The sequence below is a fragment of the Pristis pectinata genome, chromosome 37 (genome assembly GCF_009764475.1).
Source record: "Pristis pectinata isolate sPriPec2 chromosome 37, sPriPec2.1.pri, whole genome shotgun sequence".
In the NCBI taxonomy this organism is placed as follows: Eukaryota; Metazoa; Chordata; class Chondrichthyes; order Rhinopristiformes; family Pristidae; genus Pristis; species Pristis pectinata.
Window position 1 is genome coordinate 5,093,220 of NC_067440.1, and position 22,871 is coordinate 5,116,090.

A 22,871-nucleotide genomic window follows, 5' to 3' on the forward strand; every position below is an offset into this window, starting at 1 on the left:
CTGGCTCAGTCTTTCCCTTGGGATCACATGCTGTCTGTGCCCGAATCGTGCACCGTCTACACCGCCCCTCAGGGCCCTCACACTCTCCCTCTTCCCCGTGGGCTCTGCCTGTTCTCTCTCTCTCTCTCCTGGAATAGTATTAACGTCTCCAGCGGGGGTCGTAGCGGCTGTGGAGTGGCAGAACGTATCAATGCGGAAACTAGACTGACATGTGGTAAAGGATTCAATGTAGACCACAGATGCTAGGATCTGGAGCAACTGACAACCTGCTGGAGGAACTCAGCAGGTCGAGCAGCATCTGTGTGGGGTGGGGGGGAGGGAGGGGGAGAACAGTCAACGTTCTGGGTCTCGACCCTCCATCTGGACTAGGGAGGGACAGAAAATTAAACCTGTGCGGATGCTGGAAATCTGAAACAAAATCAGAAGATGCTGGAAACACTCTGCAGGTCAGGCAGCTTCTGTGGGGGGAGAGAGAGAGACAGCAGTAATGATTTGTGGACAAGACCCTTTGACAGAACTGGTCGAGAACCTTTGTCAGTTCTGATGCAGGGTCTTGGACCTCAAACATTGGACTCTGATGAAGGGTCTGGACTGTCCATCTCCCTCCACGGATGCTGCCTGACCCTCTGAGTTCCTCCAGCAGCTTGTTTTTGGCAAAGCATTTAATGAGGCATTTATCTTTCACACCAATTAGGAGAGTAGACTGGTTGGCCTTGGAAGCAGGTAAACTTCTGGAGTGTGTACAACAGTTCTGCACAAGAATCTGTCCAAGAATTCAACAAATGAATGGACTACTTTAGATGTAACACCGAGCTAGATAAATAGACTCTGAGCAGAGAGGTTTAAGATATTTCTTTATTAGTCACATGTACATCGAAACACACAGTGAAATACATCTTTTTGCGTAGGTTGTTCTGGGGGCAGCCCGCAAGTGTCACCACGCTTCCGGCGCCAACATAGTATGCCCACAACTTCCTAACCCATACGTCTTTGGAACGTGGGAGGAAACCGGAGCACCCGGAGGAAACCCACACAGACACTGGGAGAATATACAAACTCCTTGCAGACAGCGGCGGGAATTAAACCCGGGTTGCTGGTGCTGTAATAGCGTTATGCTAACCGCTACACTGCAGCTGTATAAAACGTTGGTTAGGCCGCACTTGCTGTATTGTGTACAGTTCTGGTCGCCCTGTTACAGGAAGGACGTGGAGGCTTTGGAGAGAGGTGCAGAAGAGGTTCACCAGGACGCTGCCTGGATTAGAGGGCATGTGCTATAAGGAGAGGTTGAACAAACTTGGGTTGTTTTTTTTTCCCTGGAGTGTCAGAGGCTGAGGGGAGATCTGACAGATGTTTGTAAGGTTATAAGAGGCATAGATAGGGTACACAGCCGGTATCTTTATCCCAGGTCAAATACTAGAGGACATGTATTTAAGGTGAGAGGGGGGAAAGTTTAAAGGGGATGTGCGGGGCAAGTTTTTTTACACAGAGTGGTGGGTGCCTCGAACGGGCTGCCAGGGGTGGAGGTGGAGGCAGATATGATAGTGGGGTTTAAGAGGCTGTTAGATGTTGGGACTGGAGGGATGTGGATCATGTGCAGGCAGAAGAGATTTAGTTCAATTTGGCATCATAGTCGGCACAGATATTGTGGGCCGAAGGGCCTGTTCCTGTGTGTTTATGATGGAGGATAGTGGTTGAAAGAATAAAATGCAAGACAGCTTTTCGCTCTCGCGCTCTCTCTCACTCTCTCTCTCTCTCTCTCCTCTCTCTCTCTCCTCTCTGTGTGTGCGAGTCCAACCTTGTGATGTGACACAAGCTGTTGGCTGTACAACCAGGCAGATCCGTGGGTGGGACGGGAAGCTGGAGGTGTGCAAATGTGATGCGGCCAAGTGTCCACCTCGACAACAGGAAAGGCAAAATGTCAGCCCGAGTGGTGCAAAGGCGAGCAGGTGTCAGAACAGAGCTCAGGAAGACATAACAGAAACTTGTGAGATTAGTAATGGGTTACTATAGATAGGTACCCAAGGGTCAGCATGAGTGTGATCAGCTGAAGGGCCTCTGCTATTAGTATCAAAGTCAACACCCTTTGCAGTGATATTGGTTGATTATTGTCACATGTACTGAGATACAGTGAAAAGCTTTTGTGTGCCATCCAGATTATTCCACACATAAGTATGTTAAGGTAGTAAAAAAAACAAAGGTAGAATATGGTGTTACAGTTACAGAGAGAGTGCAGTGCAGGCAGACAAATAAACTGCAAAGGCCACGACGAGGTAGATTGAGAGATCAGGAGTTCTTTATCATGCAAGAGTCTGATAATAGTGGGATAGAAGCTGTTCTTGAGCCTGGTGGTGCGTGTTTCTCAAGCTTTTGTATCTTCTGCCCAACGGGAGAGGGGAGAAGAGAGAATGTCCGGGATGGGAGGGGTCCTTGATTACGTTGCCCACTTTCCCGAGGCAGCGGGAAGTGTAGACAGAGTCCGTGGAGGGGAGGCTGGTTTGCGTGATGCACTGGGCTGGGTCCACAACTCTCTGTGGACTTGGGCAGAGCAGTTACCATACCAAGCCGTGATGCATCCGGATTGGGGAGAAACGTGGATGTGAACCTCGGGAATATGTTGTCGCTATTGTAAAGGAAATCTGGGAGTTAATCAAGACTGTAATTGAGGATTGAGTGACTGGATGTTTCATTTTAGCCCGATCAGAGAGGGCTTGCGTGGGTCTAAAATTGGTAGGTTATACCTGGGGAGGCTGATTAAAGTTGTTTGAAGAGGTGACGAGATTTTGTTTCTGCGCATTGATGCGGACAATGCCGACATTTATCGTCTCCCCCTGAATGCCCCTGAACAGGGTGCCTTCTCGACCATTCAAAGGACAGTTAAGAATCAACTGCATTCGTGGTCTGGAGTTACATACACACCAATTAAGGGCAGAAATCCTCCCTTCGGGGCTATTAATAAACCAAAGGGGATTCTATGATAAATTGGTAAATAAATCGGTTTATTGTTGTCACGTGTGCCGAGGTACAGCGGAAAAACTGTTTTGCATGCCATCCAGACAGATTATTTCACCACTTCAGTGCATTGAGGTAGCACAGGGTGAAACAATAAAGTGATCCAGTTACAGAGAAAGTGCAGTGCAGGCAGACAATAAGGTGCAAGGGCCATGATGAGATAGATTGTGAGGTCAAGAGTTCATCTTATTTTTTTTTAGAGAAGGTCACAAGATCACAAGGTAAGATATCTTTATTAGTTGCATGTACATCGAAACACAAAGCGAAATGCAGCTTTTGCATAGTGTTCTGGGGGACAGCCCGCAAGTGTCACCACGCTTCCGGTGCCAACACAACACGCCCACAACTTCCTAACCTGTACGTCTTTGGAATGTGGGAGGAAACTGGAGCACCCGGAGGAAACCCTCGCAGACATGAGGAGAACGTAACCGTTTAATATAACAGCGGGATAGAAGCTGTCCTTGAGCCTGGTGGTACGTGCTTTCAGGCTTTTTTTATCTTCTGCCCGATGGGCGGGAGAAGAGAGAATGTCTGGGGTGGGAGGGGTCTTTGATTATATTGGCTGCTTTTCCAAGGCAGCGGGAATGTGGCGGTTTAGTGGTGACCATTACTGATCCCACACGTGAATTTAATTACCTGACTCTAACTTCTCCAGTTATCCTGGTGGGGTTTGAATGGTGTCTCAATTGACCTCGTTCCTGCGAGTGTTCTACAGGGAGACGGGGCCAGAGTTGACGGTTCAGGTTGAAGGTCTTTCTTGAGAGCTGGGAAACGTGTTGGTTCTTCTAAGTCTTGAGGGATGAGAACATCCACAGAAGGGACTGGTAAGCCAAAGCGCTGCAGATGCTGGTAATCTGAAACAAAATCAGGAAAAACAGTCAGCAGGTCAGGCAGCCTCTGTGGGGAGAGAGAGACTGCATTAATGTTTTGGGTCCAAAACCCTTCTAGTCGAGAACCTTTGCCGGTTCTGATGAAGGGTCTTCCATCTGAAATGTTAACGTTGTTCCTCTCACCACAGGGGCTGCCTGACCTGCTGAGTGTTCCCAGGATTCTCTCTTTTTTTGTTTCAGCTTTTCGGTATCTGCAGTGTTTTCAAAGGATCCGACGGGGCAGACCTGGAGGACGAGGGAGGAGAGCTTTAAGGTTACAGCTGTACTGCTCAGAGTGAGGTTGGGGAGAACCTGCTCACACCAGGGGTGTGTGATCCTGGGACGTTCCCCCAAAAAAGTGTCGTGGGCTGGGAGGGTGAGTGAGGTGGATGGGGTTTGCGGTCAACTGCAACTTCTAAGGTTGAGACAGACAGGTATCTTACAACAAAAGGGGTCAGAAACACTCAGCAGTCAGGCAGCGCCTGTAGAGAGAGAGAAACAGTGTTAAAGTTTCAGGTCAGGCTCTTCTTCAGAAAGAAACGAGATTCAAAACAAAATTACAGCTTTATGAAACTCTAGTTAGGCCACATCTGGAGTACTGCATTCAGTTCTGGTCGCCCCGTTACAGGAAGGATGTGGAAGCTTTTGGAGAGGGTGCAGAGGAGGTTCACCAGGATGCTGCCTGGATTAGAGGGCATGTGCTATAAGGAGAGGGTGGACAAACTTGGGTTGTTCTCTCTGGAGCGGCAGAGGCTGGGGGGAGACCGGATAGAGGTTTATAAGATTATGAGAGGCTTAGACAGCTGATATCTTTTTTTCCCAGGGTAGAAATGTCTAATGCTGGAAGGCATACATTTAAGGAGAGAGGGGGAAAGTTCAAAGGAGATGAGCGGGGCAAGTTTTTTCTTTACACAGTGGTGGGTGCCTGGACCTTTTGTAGGCAGAAGGGATTAATTATGCATTTAACGACTAGTTTAATTCACTGGGCACAGCATTGTGGGCTGAAGGGCCTGTTCCTGTGCTGTCTGAAGTAAAACCCTCCCTCCTATGCTATTCTTTGACCTGAAAAGCTCCCGCTGTTTCTCCCTTCCCCAGAAGGGGCTGTTGGCTGATGTTGTGGCTCGTGGAATTGAGGCCAAATTATTGACACAGCTCAGAGGGTAGGGAAAATGGGCGGGTTGGATGTGCCAGCTGAGTCTTGCAGGGATCGGCGTTGGGGATGTGACTGGTCACTTGCAGTTAATGTCAGCGGTGGAGCAGAGAACGAATGATCCACCTTTGTCGCTGATGGAAGCCGTGTGATTGCTTGCCGTTTATTCAGGGAACGTGGACAGCCTAAGCCAGTGTCCAATTGCCCAGGCAACACAATCTGCTGGAGGAACTCAGCAGGTCAGGAAGCATCTGTGGAGGGAAATGGACAGTCAGCTTTTCGGGTCTTGACCCTAACGTTAAGACCATGAGACAAAGGAGCAGAAGTCGGCCATTCGGCCCATCGAGTCTGCTCCGCCGTTCTATCAGGAGCTGATCCATTCTCCCATTTAGCCCCACTCCCCCTCCTTCTCACCATAACCTTTGATGCCCTGGCTACTCAGATACCTATCAATCTCTGCCTTAAATACACCCAATACTTTGCCTCCACAGCTGCCCGTGGCAACAAATTCCACAGATTCACTGTTCTCTGGCTAAAGAGATTTCTCCGCATGTCTGTTCTGAACGGGCGCCCTTCAATCCTGAAGTTGTGCCCTCTTGTACTAGACTCCTCTACCATGGGAGACAACTTTGCCATGTCTACTCTGTCCAGGCCTTTTAACATTCAAAATATTTCTGAGGTCCCCCCTCATTCTTCTGAACTACAAGGACTACAGCCCAAGAGCCATCAAACGTTCCTCATATGTTAACCCTCCTGATCCTGGAATCATTCTAGTGAATCTTCTCTGAACCCCATCCAACGTCAACACATCCTTTCTTAAATAAGGAATTAACTGGACAAATAAGTTTCAGTGTGAATGAGTTGCTGAGAAGGACAAGAGTAACTTCTAAACATTGCAAGAACTCTGCAGAAAGATGTTGTAAAGAGGTATATGCATTTTTTTAAAAAAGGCGAACTATGTGCCGGGTACATGACCCAGGGAGTTGAAGCAATGAGAAACAGAAGACAGCAGATGCTGGAATTGAGATAAAACACGACAATGCTGGAGGAACTCAGCAGGCCAGGCAGCATCGGTGGAGAAAAGCAGGCGGTCAATGTTTCGGGTCAGGACCCTTCTTCAGGACTGAAGATAGGAAAAGGGGAACACACACACACACACACCATTCCGCCCCCACCGAACCTGGCTCTGTGGAGCTGTGAGGCAGCAGCTCTGTAGCTGAGTCGAGTTTATTGTCACGTGCACAAGTGCGGTGAGGTACAGGTACAGTGGGAAAACTTGCAGCAGCATCACAGGCAGGTACAGACAACACACAGAATATACATAAATTCTACAAGACAGTGAAGAAAACTGTACAAGACATTAGTGCAAAGAAAAACCACAATCAGAGACAATGATTGGTTTATTATTGTCACTTGTACCGAGGTACAGTGAAAAGCTTGTCTTACAGACCGATCGTACAGGTCAATTCATTACACAGTGCCGTTACATTGGGTTAGTACAGAGTGCATTGATGTAGTACAGGTAAAAACAATAACAATGCAGTGTAATGTGTCACAGCTACAGAGAAAGTGCAGTACAATAAGGTGCAAGGTCACAACAAGGTAGATCGTGAGGTCAGAGTCCATCTCATTGTATAAGGGAACCGTTCAATAGTCTTATCACAGAGAAGTCCGTGGCAGTACGAGAGGTGGTCTGTAGTGTTCCATTGCTGAAATAGGGTTAGGGTTGTGCTGGTTGGTTCAAGAACCTGATGGTTGTAGGGAAGTAACTGGTGATGTGGGGACTTAAGGCTTCTGTACCTCCTGCCCGATGGTAGCTGTGAGAAGATGGCATGGCCCGGATGGTGGGGATCCTCAACGACAGATGCTGCCTGCTTGAGGCAGCACCTCCTGTAGATGCTGTCAGTGGTGGGGAGGGCTGTGCCCGTGATGGACTGGGCTGTGTCCACTCCTCGCTGCAGCCTCTTGCGTTCCTGTGCATTGGAACTGCTGTACCAGGCCCTGATGCAACCAGTTAGGATACTTCCAACAGTGCACCTGTAGAAGTTTAAGTTGTTCGATGACATGCCAAATCTCCTTAAGCTTCTGAGAAAGTAGAGGCACTGACACATCTTGGTCAATATGCTGGTCCTGGGACAAGTCATCTGAGATGGTAATGCCCAGGAATTTGAAACTCTCTCCACCTCTGACCCACCAATGAGAACTGGTGAGAAATACGGCACAACATGGTGGGCCGAAGGGCCTGTTTTGTGCTGTATGGCTCTATGGTTTTGGTCCCATAGTGGTCTCTATCTATCTGCAGTGGAATGCTCTCTGTACCTTGTCAATCTCTCCCGGACTGACTGACTATTTCACCTGTTGTAATGAGAGATCAGAATCAGATTTATTGTCACTGCCATGAATGAGGTGAAATTTGATTTCGAGCGGCAGTACAGGTGCCAGACATAAAATGACTATAAATTGCAAAAATAGTACAGATAAAAGAAATACTGATGAGATGGTTTGCAACTTTGTCGTGAATCTTGGTCTGATACCCGTGTGCTGGGGCGAGGGTGGTTAGTGGTGTTCAGGTTTGTCACGTTTCCAATGTCGGCGTTGTGGATTTGAACACGGGGAGTTGTGAGCTGCAGAATATGCAGGTATCGGGCTGAGATTCACGACAGTCCCACCCAGCTTTCGGTTCCTGTTCGACTGTGGGAGTGTTGTGACACAAACTTTCCCATTGACAGCCCCTACACCGCCCCCGTCCAGCTCGTGGTGCTCTGCAGAGGCTGAATCACGCACTCCAGTCCTCGGCGTCGCAGCAACAACTTGGCTTTCATGTCATCCCTGTCGGTGTGAAGCAGTGTCCCACAACACAGAAGCATGACCCAATGTGTCAGCACGGACCATCTAACCCTCGTCGACATGAATCCCATTCCCCCGCCTCACCCAACTCTCCTCGCTCCCACATACACCAGGGGCCCTTTAACCAACCAAACCTCCCCGACGTAACACTTTACCCAGGGTGGCCCTGTGGCGCAGCAGGTAGAGCTGCTGCCTCCCAGCTCAGAGACCCGGGTTTGATCCTGACCTCCGGCGCTGTCAGTGTGTGGAGTTTGCACCTTCTCCCTGTGACTGCGTGGGTTTCCCGCCTCCAGTTCCCTCCCACGTCCCAATGAACGTGCAGGGTTGGTGGGTTAATCGTGCCCCCGCCCCCCCCCCCCCAGTGTGGGTGAGGGGGTAGAATGTTTGGGGGAGTTGGTGGCAAATAAAATGGGGTCGGTGTAAGTGTCCGGCAAGGATCTGGGGACACATGGGTGGGTGACCTTGCGGAGATGGTTGAGACTTTGCTTTGTTTCACTTCAGAATGCAAAACACCTTCCCTGCCCCTCTCTCCCTCGCGTTTCTGCGTCCTGTGGTCAGACCTGTGTTTGTTCAAACGCAATTCAACTGATATGCACACTTGATCCAGACGAGACCCTCTGGCCAAGCCCAATATGCCAACAGCGGCTGTTTTAGAAAGAGGTTTCTTTCACACCCTCTTGGTTTTTATTACCTGAGAGTTTGATTACAGGAATAAAGACTGCTTACTGCCACTATACAGGGTTTCTGTGAGACTGCATCCTGCCACTATACAGGGTTTCTGTGAGACTGCATCTGGGGTACTTTGGACAGCATTGTCCTACTGGCTTTAAACAGGATGTAAAACACAAATTGGAGCAAAGATCCTGGTTCCAGGGATGGTGGGTTCAGGAGACAGGAGTCTCTGGAGTTTAAAAGGCTGAGGGGGAGAACTCGTTAAATCTTTCAGGCTGGGTGCACGGTGGATGTTTGTCCCGACTGGAGTCTAGCACCAGGGGTCACAGTCTCCCAACGGGAGGTCAGCTGTTTCAGACTAAGATGAGCAGAGGTTTCTCCGCTCGAGAGTGGTGACTCTCAGGAGGGCATGGATGGTCAGTCTGTGTGAAACAGAGTGACGGATTTCTGATTTCGGTCAGTTTATTGTCACAAACACCAGGGTGCGGTGAAGTTCCTTGCTGGTGTGAAGCTCAGTGAACTGTGTACAGGGTGATAATAATACAGCAACGAGCACAAAACAGAATGGCGCAGAGACTGAGGCACGCGCTGGGGCGGCGCAAAAAGAAATGCTAAAGTGACAATAACGGAAGAGGCAGAGTGAAGAGTCCGAGGACGTGGCAGCGCCACCGGGAAGGGGTGAGAGAGAGGTGACTGGTTCAGGAGTCTGACAGCAGTGGGGAAGAAGCTGTTCTTGAGTGTGGATGTGGGGACTTTCGAGCTCCTGTATCTTCTCCTAGAAGGTAGGAGAGAGAAAAGGAAACGGGGGGGGGGGGGGGGGGGGGGGGGGGGGGGGGGGGGGGGGGGGGGGGGGGGGGGGGGGGGGGGGGGGGGGGGGGGGGGGGGGGGGGGGGGGTAGGTCCCTGATGATACAGTCAGCCTTCCTGATGCAACATGCGGTGAAGGTGGACTGGATGGGAGGAAGTGACGAGCCTGTGACAGACCGGGCAGTGTTTGCAGGTCCCGTTGGCCCAGAGCAGAGCAGCTCCTGTACCAAGCTGAGATACAACGCGTCGGGATACTTTCTATAGCGCACCTGTGGACATGCCAAATCTTCTCAGAAAGTACACGCTCATGTACTTTCTCATTCACTGCATCAGTGTGGAGGGACTGAAGGTGCTGGTGGTGTGGGCGCCAAGGGACCTGAAAGCTGTCAGCCAGCTCTACAGCAGCTCTGTTGACGAGGGCAGGGTTGTGTTCACGCTGCCCCCACCACGCTTCCTTGGGTCATAGCCAATTCTTTCGCCTTAAGGGCTGGGTTGTTGCTCTGACCCCATGACACAAGGTCGGCAATCTCTTTCCTGTAGTCAGCTCGTTGTTGTTGATCCGGCGGATGGCGGCGGCGCCGTCAAACTTGAAGGTCAAGTATCGGCCCCACAGTCGTGGGTGTACAGGGAGTGGAGCGGGGAACTGGGCCCGCAACTCTGCTCCTATAATATTGCATTCAAAAACCCTACATACATACGTTTGTTCTGACAGGGCTAGTTTCCTCTCTCTCTCACTCCCACCATCCCCCCACCCCCCACCACCACGTTTGGTAATTATTTCCCATCAGACTGATGTGCTTTTGACACAATTCACTACAGCACTGTGGAGGGATGGGGACCACGTCAAGGGAACTTTGTGCATTTGACAAAATTGACTTGCGGGTGTCAGCGTAAAATAGAACCCGTTCATAACTCTATGGCTCAGCCTTGGTGTTCTAATTGTTTCCTGTCCCATAGCCTTGCCATTAATACATTCCATGCACACAATGAAGCTTAACGTGCTTCTAACTGCTGCACTAACCCACTTGGTCTTGGTCTTGCCCTATCACAGAGATTCCCTTTGATCCACACCTCCTCCTCCTCCCCCCCCCCCCCCTTGCTCTCACTCTCCTGCCACTCCCAGTTCTTGCGAAGGGTCCCAGATCCAAACCAGTCGCTGCTTCTCTCTCCACCACGGATGCCTCCCTGACCTGCCGAGTGTTTCCAGTATCTCGTGTTTTTATCTCAGATTTTTTAGCATCTGCAGTGTTTTTAATTTTGAGCTGAGGGGTGAATACTGTTCGGGGGTAGGTGGCAGTGTGGAGTTCAGGGAGAGTGTCCACTCTGGGATCTTTGTGCCCAAATGAGACCAGGGCTTGCCCTCTTGCCCTGACCTCTGATCCAGGGAGAAGCGAGCTAGCACCAGACATCTCCACTGCTCACTCTGTCCGTGTGCTGGGCAAGGGCCCCTTGTTGGGTGGGAGTGGTATCCACCCACATTTGCCTCTAGAATCTTTACGTGAGGGGTAATTTTGAACCCCGGCATGGTATCTTGCCATCTCTGGGCTGGGATTTCCTCCCTCGCCTGCTTACAGAGAGGAAAATACAAACAGGAAACTCTTCTGAGCTTGAAACCACCAGCCTAATTGTGAAGGCATGGCATGGTCTCATCTCTGAATGAGCAACCAAAATAGAATCGCCCCAGCCTGCATTTATTTGTTTGTTCTCTGTGTAATAAACAATCTCGGTCCCACCTCGCTGCTGGTTATTGTATTGAAATACCACCCTCAAAGGGAACTGTTGGGAGAACTCGGTGGGCAGAGGCCTGCACCTCCTCTGGCCTGTTCTCGATGTGGCCTCCTCAACGTTGGCGAAGCCAAGCCCAGTTTTTCTGGAGCACCCCGTGCTCTGTCCACAGTGACCATCTCGAGCCTCCATTCCCAAACTTCCCCTCCTCGCTCCCTCTGTCCTCTGCCTTCTTCATAGCTACAGAGAGACGAATTGGAAGGACGACATCTCATTCTACTTGGGTAGCCCAGCCCAATGGGAGGAACATTGAATTTTAACTCTCACCACTCACCTATCCGACCAGCTTTTCTTTACCAGTCCGGATGAAGGGTCTCAACCTGAAACGTTGACCGTCCATTTCCCTCCACAGATGCTGCCTGACCTGCTGAGTTCCTCCAGCACTTTGTGTGTTGCTCCAGATTCCAACGTCTGGTCTCTGACCCAGCCCATCTCCCCATCACCCTCGTCCCCACCTAACACTTACTGTCCTCTATCCCCACCCCTGTACTGCGATACACTGACAACCTTTCCTCTTCCCCCTTGGTCCTGAGCACAGGGCTTGACCCAGAACACCTTTTGCCTCCACAGATGCTGCCTGACCTGTTGGGTTCTTCCTGTAAATTTTTTTTAACCAGGGGAGTTACCCAGTAGATGGTTCAGAGTTGACTGCAGCTGCTGGAATCTGGAGCAACGAACAGTCTGCTGGAGGGACTCAGCAGGTCGGGCAGCATCTGTGGAGGTGGGTGGAAGGAATTGTCAACATTTCGGGCCGGAACCCTGCACCGGGACGTGAAACGTCGACAATTCCTTTCCCTCCACAGACACTGCTCGACCCGCTGAGTTCCTCCAGCAGATTGTTTGATGCTGAGGGTGAAGGGGGAATCTGTGGAGGATGGGGGAGCAGGAGGGCAATGGGGTGAAGTTGTGGGGGGGGGGTTGCTGCTGGGAAGATCAGCTGGGAGAAGGTTGGACTGTCAGCAGGGACCAAAGGCAGAACGGGAGTCACGGTTTTAAAAAAAAGCCCAGAATTTCAAACCGTTCTGTGGTGGTGGTACGGACAGGGGGTTGGACTTTGCAACCTTGGAGTCGGTTTCACTGCTATGTAACCTCCAGGACGGAATGAGTAACCAGAGCATGTAATCCAAGCCGGCACACAGCACTGTCTCTCCCTACCTGCCTGGGATGCCCCTGCAAGCAAGTTTTTCGTTGTACCCGTACCTCACCGCACTGGGGCACACAACAACAAACTCGACTCGACTTGACTTGCATGCAGACAGACTCCCAGGGTGAAATGTTATACTGCCAGCAGACAAGTCCAGGGTTTAGCAGAACTCCCCCTGGTCAATGGTTTTCTGTCCACAGCACTGCTCCTCCCTCAGGGGCCTGACAGTTATGTTGTGTTCAACAGCAACTACTTGAGGGCATAGGTTTTGGGGAAGGGGTTTAGTGGGGGGGGGGGGGGGGAATTTATTTGCCCCCAGAGTGGGGCTGGAATCTGGAACACACTGCCTGTGGGGGCGATGGAGGCAGAGACTCCCACAACATTGCAGGCTATCTGGGCGAGCATTTGATTCACTAAGGCAGAGAATGTGATAGAACAAGTGCTGGTAAATAGTGTTAGTACAGATAGGTTCTTGATTATTTTTCTTGAAACATATACTTTATTCATAATACATACAGTAAATAAAACAGAACACTACAGCACAGTACAGGCCCTTCAGCCCACAATGTTGTGCTGACACCTTATCCCACTCTAAGATCTATCTAACCCTTCCCTCCCACATAGCCCTCCATTTCTCTGTCTTTCATGTGTCCATCTAAGAGTCTCTTAAATGTCCCTAATGTATTTCCCCACAACCTCTGCCAGCAGTGCATCCCATGCCCCCACCACTCTGTACAGAAAAACTTACTACTCCTGACATCCCCCTTGTATCTTCCTCCAATCACCTTAAAATTATGTCCCCTCATGTTAGCCATTGTCACCCTGAAAAAGTCTGACTGTCCACTCGATCTATGCCTCTTGTGCACCTCTATCAAGTCACCTCTCATTATCCTCCTCTCCAAAGAGAAAAGCCCAAACTCGCTCAACCTATCCTCATAAGACATGCTCTCCAATCCAGGCAACACCCTGGTAAATCTCCTCTGCACCCTCTCGAAAGCTTCCACACCCTTCCTATAATGAGGCAACCAGAACTGAACACAATACTCCAAGTGTGGTCTAACCAGAGTTCTGCAGAGCTGCAGCATCACCTCACGGCTCTTGAACTCAATACCCCGACTAATGAAGGCCAACACTCCAAACGCCGCTTTAACAACTTTATCGACCTGCGCGGCGGCCTTGAGGGATCTATGGATGTGGACCCCAAGATCCCTGTGTTCCTCCACACTGCTAAGAGTCCTGCCATTAACCTTGTACTCTGCCTTCGAATCCGATCTTCCAAAGTGTATCACCTCACTTTTCCGGGTTGAACTCCATCTGCCACTTCTCAGCCCAGCTCTGCATCCTATCAATGTCCTGTTGTAACCTACAGCAACCTTCTATGCTATCCACAACACTACCAGCCTTCGTGTCATCAGCAAACTTACTAACCCACCCTTCCACATCCTCATCCAAGTCATTTATATATATATTAAAAAAAATCACAAAGAGCAGGGGTCCCAGAACAGATCCCTGTGGAACACCACTGGTCGCCAACCTCCAGGCAGAATATACTCCATCTACCACCACCCTCTGCCTTCTGTGGGTGAGCCATAGGATACTTTTGGAACAAGTCTCTCTCTACTTTCAGTGCACTATCAATTAATGGATTCTCTTAAGAATCCATTAATATCACTCATAGTACAGAACAAGCCCTTTGGCCCACAATATCGGTGCTGAGCAGGATGCCAGGTTAGTCCCTTCTGCCTGCACGTGATCTGTATCCCTGCACTCCCTGCCTGTTCATGTGCCTAAGAGCCTCTTGAGAGCCTCTATTGTATCTGCCTCCACCACCACCCCTGGCAGCCCGTTCCAGGCACCCACCACTCTGTATATAAAAAAAACTTGCCTCACACATCCCTTTTAAACTTTTCGCCTCTCACCTTAAATGCATGTCCTCTAGTATTTGACACTTCTACTTGGTGGGGGGGGGGAGAGAGTTAAAAAGATTGTCTGCTCGATCTAGGCCTCTTGTAATTTTATAAACCTCTATCAGGTCTCCCCTCAGCCTCTGCTGCTCCAGAGAAAACAACCCAAGTTTCCTCCTCAAAGGGCATTGATTTACAGGTTATCCTTGGGTCACAAATGCCCAACTTACAGACACGCTGTACGTACAAGCCAGTGTAAGGGAGACCAGCGGGATGGGTGGGTGTTGTGAAACAGATTTGGGGTCTCAGAAGGTAAGGACTTATAGCAAGCGTGGAATAATCACAACAGGGGTAAAATACACACACACACACAACAAACTAGATACAGGTAAACAAGGAAAAACAATACAATACCCGCCACCCCTTGAGTCAGTGCAGGTACAGCTCTGTGCTACTACGGACACTAACTAAGATGCTCCCAACCCTTTAACAGTGCACACCTCACCAACGATTTCACCAGCACTGTTCCACGGTCCTCAGTCTGGAGTGAAGCAGGGTGCTCCCTCAAAGCAGACAAAGAGAGTGAGCCAAGCACACGTGGTGCTTTTTATAGTGCTGGAGGGCTGGGGGGGATCCAGCCCAGGTAATTTACAAAGGCCAATGCCCCGGTGCCAGCAAGGACTAATCGATCACAAAGGCCAATGGTCCAAGGCCAAATACAAAGGGGCCAATGGTCAGGTGTGCACTGATGGGTGGGGCTGAGCCAAACCTTGATTGGCAGTGGTGTGTCTTTCGACCAGGTAGTGGGCAGTGCTGTCACGTGACAGCCACAACCCTCCACAATACAGTGGGGATGGGGACGGATTTGCCAACGGGCTACAGGTATCTTCCGCCGGGAGGGGATGGGGCATTTTCGCATGCTTTCTCTCCTCTTCCGCACCCACCTCCCCTCCAAGCCACGACAGTCGGGGGCTGGGCGGAGCCGGGAGCGCTGGACGGACTCCCTCGCTCACCCGTCAGTGAGGCCGCTCTTCCCACGCCTGCCTGCTCCCGTCTCCGCTGTTCCCACAGGGAGACCCCCCCCCCCATGCATGCTGTTGGTCCTTTCTGACTGACGGGCAGTTCTCGGGAATGGGACCCTGTCACAACCCGGCGACTGCCTGTAGTGGTCAGCATAGACACGTCGGGCCAAAGGGCCTGTCTCCGTTCTGTGTGAGCCTGTAGGCTGCGACAAACAGGATTTGGCTGCCAGCCGGTTTATTAGACTGTGCTCCGAAGGTAATGGCTTCACCGTGTTTCAGCAGGCAGTGGGGATGAGCGTGATCGTTGAACGTTTTTGGATGAGGCAGCCACTTCCCTACAATCGACCAGTTTCCCAACCGGGAACTTTCCCCGCATCAGCTGTCAGGCTGCAGTTCTGGGCTCGGCCACTGTGTGGCGATAGGGGGCGGCGTTCCCTCCAAAGGCAATCCCTGGGTTAAAGGTTTCCCTGTATATACAGATAAAACAAAACACTTGGATTTATATGGTGGTCTTCACCACCTCAGCAGTCCAACAACACTTCACTGCCAGCACGCGTGTGCTGGGGTTAGTGAACAATTGACGGGTTTGATCCGAGCAGTGAAGGAATCTTTAACTGCCTTGGACGGGGCCTTGGTGAGACCGAGCCTGGAGTATGGTTTCTGGTTTTGTTCTGCTTTTGTGAGGGGTGGGGGGGGGGGGGGGGGGGGGGGGGGGGGGGGGGGGGGGGGGGCATTTGGTTGCCACAAGAGGGAAGGTCCAGGAGCAACAAGCAATCTGCTCAGGGAACGACACCCAATCTGCTGGGGGAACTCAGCGGGTCAGGCAGCAACTGTGGGGGGGGGGGGGGGGGGATGGACAGTCGACGTTTTGGGTGGAGACCCTTCACATGGACAGAAGGAGTAGAGGGGAGATAGCCCTGAGGGGGGGAGGGTGGAGCAAGAGCCGGCAGGTGATAGGTGGATCCAGGTGAGGTGGGGGGGGGAGAGGCAGATGAGGAGGGGAGGGTGGGAGCAGCGACAAGAGGCCGGGAGGTGAGAGGGGGAGGTGACAGAGGGCCGCAGATGGTGGGATCTGATGGGAGAGGAAGGTGGGAGCCTGGAACCAAATACGGGAGGTGGGGAAGGTAGAACAGTGGGGGGAGGGGGGGACCCAGTGGGAGGGGAGTGTGGGTGACGGACAGGTGGTGGGTGGGGGTGGGTGGGGTTGTGTAGGAGGAACTAAATGGATCAGGTGAAGGGACAGAGAGGGGAGCAGGTCACTGGAAGTTGGAGAATTCAATGCTCACGCCACCGGGTTGGAGACAACCCAGGCGGGATGTGAGGTGATGTTCCTCGGGTTTGCGTTTGGCCTCACCCTGGCAAGTGGAGGAGGGCGAGGACTGACAGCCCGGTGTGGCAGTGGGGAGGGGAATTAAAATGGCTGCCACCCGGGAGATCCAGGCAGCCACAGCGGATGCAGGGAAGGTGCTTAGCAAAGCAGTCGCTCAGTGTGTGTCCGGTCTCACCAATGTAGAGACTTATCTCCCCTCTACCTTTGTCCAGAGGAAGGGTCTCGACCGGAAACGTCGGCCGTCCATTTCCCTCCACGGATGCTGCCCGACCCGCTGAGTTCCCCCAGCGTTTTGTGTGCGTTGCTCCAGATTCCAGCGTTCGGCAGTGTCTCCAAACTGCTGGAGGAACTCAGCGGGTCAGGCAGCATCTGTGGGGGGCGGTGGAAGGAATTGCCCACGTTTCGGGTCGAGATCCTGCATCAGGACTTGAGCGTGGAGATGGGGAGATGGCCCGTATAAACAGGGGGCCCTGAGGTGATTGGTGGGCTGAGCAGGGGTGGGAACCCCCTCAGCAAGGAAGGCCATCAAAACTTGCAGCGTGACCTGGACCAGCTGGGAAAATGGACTAAAAAATGGCAGATGGAATTTAATACAGGCAAGTGTGAGGTGATGCACTTTGGGAGCAAACCAGGGTAAGACTTACACAGTGAACTGTAGGGCTCTGAGGTGTGTGGTAGAACATAGGGACCTGGGAATACAGGTCCATAGTTCCTTGAAAGTGGTGTCGCGGGCAGATAGGGTGGTAAAGAGGGCTTTTGGCACTTTGGCTTCATAAATCAGGGCATTGAGTACAGGAGTTGGGATATTATGTTGAAGTTGTATGAGACATTAGTGGGGCTGAATTTAGAGAATTGTGTGCAGTTCTGGTCACCTACCTACGGGAAAGATATCAATAAGCTTGAAAGAGTGCAGAGAAAATTTACAGGGACTTGAGGACCTGAGTTATAGGGAAAGGTTGAACAGGTTAGGACTTTATTCCCTGGAGCGCAGGAGAATGAGGGGAGATCTTATAGAGGTGTACAGAATTATGAGGGGTGTAGATAGGGTGAATGCATGCGGGCTTTTTCCCCTCGCATTGGGTGAGACAAGAACTAGAGGTAATAGGTTTGGGGGAGAGGTGAAATATCTGAGGGGGAACGTCCTCACTCAGAGGGTGGTGCGAGTGCGGAACGAGCTGCCAGCGGAACTGGTGGATGTGGGTTCAATTGTAACATTTAAGGGAAGTTTGGATAGGTGCACGGATGGGAGGGGTTTGGAGGGATATGGTCCGGGTGCAGGTAGATGGGACTAGGCAGAAAACCAGGCCGGCATGGATAGATGGGCCGGAGGGCCTGTTTCTGTGCTGGAGTGCTCTATGACAGTGGCCCAAGGTGATTGGTAGACCAAGGAGGAGTGAGGAATTATGGGCAGGTTGCCGCAGGTAGGGGAGTGGTGTACGTCCACTGAAGGTTCAGTGTTTCCAGGGATGGTGGGTGATCCATTGAGGAAAGATTTGGGTAGACTGAGTTCTGGAGTGTTTGGGAGAGTGATTGGTCTCATCCAATTCTTAAAGGGTTTAACAGACTGGGTGCAGGGAGAGTGTTCCGCAGGAGAGGAGTCCAGAACCAGGGGTTCACGGTCTTACAGTAAGGGGTCAGCTGAAGGGTGACAGAGTTTGAGGACATGGGTGGGGGGGTGAGGTTGTTTGGGACTGGGGTGAGGAGAGATTTCTTCAGGCCTGTGGAATTGCTCGCCCCAGAGGGTCGTGGACGTTGAGTCACTGAGTGAGAGGTTTAGAGGGGGATCTCATGTCCCCAGAGGAACCAGGATCACGCTGGAACCCGGAACAGTGAATGGGATTCGTTCGGATAAGTCCTTGATGGTGGTGGTGAGCCAAGGTCCTGTTTCCATGTTTTCATGACCCCCATGAGTAATGTTTAGCCTTGGAGGCAATAGATCCGAATCAGGTTTATTAGCACTGACGTCCGTCATGAAATGTGTTGTTTTGCGGCAGCAGTACAGTGCACGACACAAAAATGACTATAAGTTACAAAAATAAGTAAATAGTGCAAAAGAGGAATAACGAGGGAGTGTTCATGGGTTCATGGACCGTTCAGAAATCCGATGGCAGGGGGGGAAGAGGCTGTTCCTGAATCGTTGAGTGTGGGTCTTCAGGCTCCTGTACCTCCTCCCCGATGTTAGTAACGAGAAGAGGGCATGTCCCAGGTGGTGAGGATCCTTGGTGATGGATGCCGCCTTCTTGAGGCGCCATCTTTTGAAGATGTCCTCGATGGTGGGGAGGGTTGTGCCCGTGATGGAGCTGGCTGAGTCTACAACCCTCTGCAGCCTTTTGCGATCCTGAGCATCGGAGCCTCCGTACCAGGTGGTGATGCAACCAGTCAGAATGCTCTCCGCCGTACATCTGTAGACATTTGCGAGAGTCTTTGGTGATTCACCCACCTATATTTCCAGTAACCTGTTCCCCCCTCCACCCCCATCGTCATCAACTCCCCCTAGATTCTACCCCCTCACCCACACACTAGGGGGGCAATTTCCAGCAGCCAATTGACCCACTGACCCCGCACGTCATTGGGATGTGGGAGGGAACTGGAGCCCCCGGGGGAACCCACGCAGTCACAGGGAGAACGTGCAAACTCCACACACACACACACACAACACACACACACACACCACACACACACCACACACACCACACACACACACACACACAAGTTGGTGGGGGAGGGCACAGAGTGGTGTGGAGTGATGGTGGGAGGGGTGAGTGGGACCTGGTCCCTGTCTCAGACAGGGGCAGCAGAGTTCAGGTGACGTCAGGTTTACCGAGGGGAGGGGTGTGCGGGGACAGTCCAACTGCTCACACCTGAACTGCTCACACCTGAACCACGGCGACCAGAGGTGCTCGCTTGTGGCTGCCAGTCTCTCACAACACTCGCAATAAAATGATGCTTGCTCCCACACACAATACATATGCATGCAGAAGCATGTGTATGCACACACATGCATGCACACTTGTTTCCAGTCTCACAGAACACTCTCAATAACGTGCATGTCTATGCACACAGATTGGTATTGGTTTATTATTGTCACTTGTACCGAGGTACAGTGAAAAACTTGTCTTGCATACCGATCGTACGGATCAATTCATTACACAGTGCAGTGAGGTAGTACAGGGTAAAAATAATAACAGGATACAGAGTACAGTGTCACAGCTACAGGGAAGTGCAGTGCAGGCAGACAATAAGGTGCAAGGTCATAACAAGGTAGACTCAGAGTCCATCTCATTATATAAGGGAACCATTCAATAGTCCTATCACAGTGGGGTAGAAGCTGTCCTTGAGTCTGGTGCTACATACCCTCAGGCTCCTGTATCTTCTACCTCATGGGAGAGGGGAGAAAAAAGAATGACCCAGGCGGGTGGGGTCTTATGCCGGCTGCTTCACCAAGGCAGCGAGAGGTAAAGGCAGAGTCCGCGGAGGGGAGGCTGGTTTCCATGACGCGCTGGGCCGTGTCCACAACTCTCTGCAGTTTCTTACGGTCCCGGGCAGAGCAGCAGAGAACACTACAGCACAGTACAGGCCCTTCGGCCCACAATGTTGTGCTGACATTTTATCCTGCTCTAAGATCTATCTAACCCTTCCCTCCCACATAGCCCCCTATTTTTCTATCATTCATGTGTCTATCTAAGGGTCTCTTAAATGTCCCTAATGTATCTGCCCCCACAACCTCTGCCGGCAGTGCGTTCCACGCACCCACCACTCTCTGTGTAAAAAAACTTACCCCTGACATCCTCCTTATACTGTCCTCCAATCACCTTAAAATGATGTCCCCTCGTGTTAGTCATTGTCGCCCTGGGAAAAGTCTCCGACTGTCCACTCGGTCTATGCCTCTTATCATCTTGGATGCTTTTGTAGATGTGCACGAACACATGCACTGATGCGCGCGCACACAGATGCACGCGTGCATGCACACACGCCTGCACACAGATGCTCACACACGCAGATGCAAGACACGCACGCGTGCTCTATCGTGCCTGCCCAGTGGGGTGGCTGGGGTTTGAGCAGGGGGTCCAGGGAAGTTCAGCTGTGAGCTCCAGATGTTGCCTCTGTGTGTTTAACCACTGCACTGTCAGTACATGTCTCAAGGCTCCAGCTGTGGTTTGTGGCGGGGCCCCACCGGAATGGTTGCCTGTACCCTGTGTCTCAGCGAACAATGTGGCCGCTCTGTTCATTAGGAGGCCACAGCTGCCACAGCGTAACGCTGCACCACCTCCCGGTGTTGTATGGAGAGAGGCCTCCCAGTGACTGTGGGGAGCTTTGGCAGGCAGCAGGGTCTTAAAGGGACATCCCAGGTCCTCAGTGAAAAGCTCAGCACATCAGTCCGCTTCACCACTAGGGCAGGTACAGGGGCATGAAAGGTTTAGAGGGGTATGGGTCAAACACGGGCAAACAGGGCTTGCTCAGATCGGCAACTTGGTCAGCATAGACCAGTTGGGCCGAAGGGCCTGTTTCCATGCTGTATATGACTCAATGACCAGATTATATCTTCAGCTAGTGTCCAACTCCAAAGATTGATCATACTTATAGGAGCAGTGAGAGAGAGATAAGATTTCTTTATTAGTTACATGCACATCGAAACACACAGTGAAATGCATCTTTTACGTAGTGTTCTGGGGGGCAGCCTGCAAGTGTCGCCACGCTTCCGGCGCCAACGTAGCACACCCGCAACTTCCTAACCCGTACGTCTTTGGAATGTGGGAGGAAACCGGAGCACCCGGAGGAAACCCACGCAGACACGGGGAGAACGTACAAACTCCTCGCAGACGGCGGCGGGAATTGAACCCGGGTCGCAGGCGCTGTAATAGCGTTGCGCTAACCGCTGCACTACCGTGCCTGTCAAGGGCGAGCAAAGTGCATTTACGTAGCACCTCAACGTGGATATCATCAGACAAGTTTGACAGGTAGGCAGGCATTCGGTTAAAGAGAGGTTTTCAGGAAAAAAATGAATGGATGAGAGGCTGATGTAACATTGCAGGGGTAGCAGAGGACAGTCGGCCCCTCGAGTCTGTCGTGTGCTATTCAATGAGACCATCCAATCCCGACCTCAACACCACTTCCCACCTTCTCCCCTGTTCCCTTTGACTCCACCGCAGTCTGGAAGTAAAGTCTCCCCTGAGTCCGTTCGATGACTCCCACCTCCACGGCACTCTGACCCTCAGAGGAGAAGTTCCTCCTCATTCTTCCTGGGTCCTGATGCAAAGTGTCGACCCGAACGTCCACAGTTCCCTTTCCCTCCCCCACACAGATGCTGTTCCAAGCAGATCATTTGCTGCTCCTCCTTCAAGTCAGGTCGAGACAAGTTCAGGTGTTGGTGTTGGTGTTGGTTTATTATTGTCACTTGTACCGAGGTACAGTGAAAAACTTGTCTTGCATACCGATCGTACAGGTCAATTCATTCCACAGTGCAGTTACATTGAGTCAGTACGGAGTGCATTGATGTAGTACAGGTAAAAACAATAACAGTACAGAGCAAAGTGTCACAGCTACAGAGAAAGTGCAGTGCAATAAGGTGCAAGGTCACAACAAGGCAGATCGTGAGGTCAGAGTCCATCTCATCGTATAAGGGAACCATTCAGTAGTCTTATCACTGTGGGGTAGAAGCTGTCCTTAAGCTTGGGAACAAGTTTATTGTCATAGGTACAGAAACCCAGAGTATAAATGCCACAAAAGTTTATTGCAACAGCAGCACAATATATTACAAATGTGTTCGATAAGATGGACTCCTGACCTCACAATCTACCTCATCATGGCCTTGAACCTTATTGTCTAAGTGCACTGCATGTTCTCTGTAATTGGTACTGGTTTATTATTGTATGAGGTACAGTGAAAAACTTGTCTTGCATACCGATCGTACAGATCAATTCATTACACAGTGCAGTGAGGTAGTACAGGGTAAAAACAATAACAGAGTACAGAGTAAAGTGTCACAGCTACAGGGAAGTGCATTGCAGGTCATAACAAGATAGATTGTGAGGTCAAGAGTCCATCTCAGCGTTCAATAGTCTTATCACCATGGGGTAGAAGCTGTCCTTGAGCCTGGTGGTACGTGCCCTCAGGCTCCTGTATCTTCTGCCTGATGGAAGAGGAGGGAAGAGAGAATGTCCCGGGTGGGTGGGGTCTTTGATTATGCTGGCTGCTTCACCAAGGCAGCGAGAGGTTTAAACAGAGTCCATGGAGGGGAGGCTGGTTTCAGTGACACGCTGGGCTGTGTCCGCAACTCTCTGCAGTTTCTTGCGGTCCCGGGCAGAGCAGTTGCCGTACCAAGCCGTGATGCAT

The 22,871-nt window shown here is 51.3% G+C and overlaps 1 protein-coding gene across 2 annotated transcripts in view; it reads left to right on the plus strand.

Annotated features, from left to right (window-relative positions):
- The window catches only part of LOC127586586 (lysine-specific demethylase 6B-like), a 213,194-nt gene that overhangs the window by 15,841 nt on the left and 174,482 nt on the right, over window positions 1–22,871 (plus strand). The window lies entirely within an intron of this gene.